This window comes from Propithecus coquereli, unplaced genomic scaffold (assembly GCF_000956105.1).
Source record: "Propithecus coquereli isolate 6110/MARCELLA unplaced genomic scaffold, Pcoq_1.0 Scaffold256, whole genome shotgun sequence".
NCBI lineage: Eukaryota > Metazoa > Chordata > Mammalia > Primates > Indriidae > Propithecus > Propithecus coquereli.
Genome location: NW_012148130.1, coordinates 2,541,100 through 2,542,074, shown reverse-complemented (window position 1 = coordinate 2,542,074; position 975 = coordinate 2,541,100). Strand labels below are relative to the sequence as shown.

General features: G+C 40.8%; 1 protein-coding gene and 1 long non-coding RNA gene across 2 annotated transcripts in view; both read left to right on the top strand.

Moving 5' to 3' along the window:
• DYNC1H1 (dynein, cytoplasmic 1, heavy chain 1) overlaps positions 1 to 975 on the top strand; it is a 75,775-nt gene that overhangs the window by 17,106 nt on the left and 57,694 nt on the right. The window lies entirely within an intron of this gene.
• Positions 6 to 427, top strand: LOC105812601. Its single transcript, XR_001137620.1, has 2 exons — positions 6 to 256; positions 343 to 427. It is a non-coding gene; the product is annotated as an uncharacterized LOC105812601 (long non-coding RNA).

Here is a 975-nt window from a genome sequence, read left to right as displayed (position 1 = left end):
AGAAACCGTGAATGACTACAATCCTCTGATGAAAGATTTCCCTCTGAATGATTTGCTGTCTGCCACTGAGCTGGACAAAATAAGGCAGGCACTTGTTGCAATTTTTACCCATTTGAGAAAGATCCGAAACACAAAATACCCCATTCAGAGGGCACTGCGTTTGGTGGAGGCAATTTCAAGAGACTTGAGTTCTCAATTGCTCAAAGTATTGGGCACTAGAAAATTGATGCATGTTGCTTATGAAGAATTTGAAAAAGTAAGTTTTAATATATTAGAGGACCAACCTCAAGGCATTAAGATAAGAATATATTTTAATAATAAGCTTCCTTTCTTATATCCTAGGTTATGGTAGCATGCTTTGAAGTTTTTCAGACTTGGGATGATGAGTACGAGAAACTTCAGGTGTTGCTGAGAGACATTGTCAAAAGAAAAAGGGAGGAAAATCTGAAGATGGTGTGGCGTATCAACCCTGCCCACAGGAAGCTTCAGGCTCGCCTTGACCAGATGAGAAAATTTAGACGCCAGCATGAACAGCTGAGAGCTGTCATTGTCAGGGTCCTGAGGCCACAGGTATGATCTGCATTCTAAAAATTTGTACAGGCATTGTCTAAATGCCTTTTGTTTTTTAAGATTTAACTACTACTTTCTATTTTGCACTGCTGAGTACCTCCTCATCTCCATTTTTGTCTTGTCACTGTCATCTTTAAGATCTAGTGATTCTGTATTATATTGTTTCAGTTCAAATCTTTAATATTCTCTGTCCATTCATCCCTTCTCTTGTCTTGTGTGAAACCTAGAGTTCCTGGGTTTCAATTGATTGATTGATTGATTGATTGATTGAGACAGGGTCTCACTCTATAACCCCGGCTAGAGTGCAGTGGTGTCAGCATAGCTCACTGCAAGCTCAAACTCCTAGGCTCAAGTGGTCCTCCTGCCTCAGCCTCCTGAGTAGTTGGGACCACAGGCATATGCCAC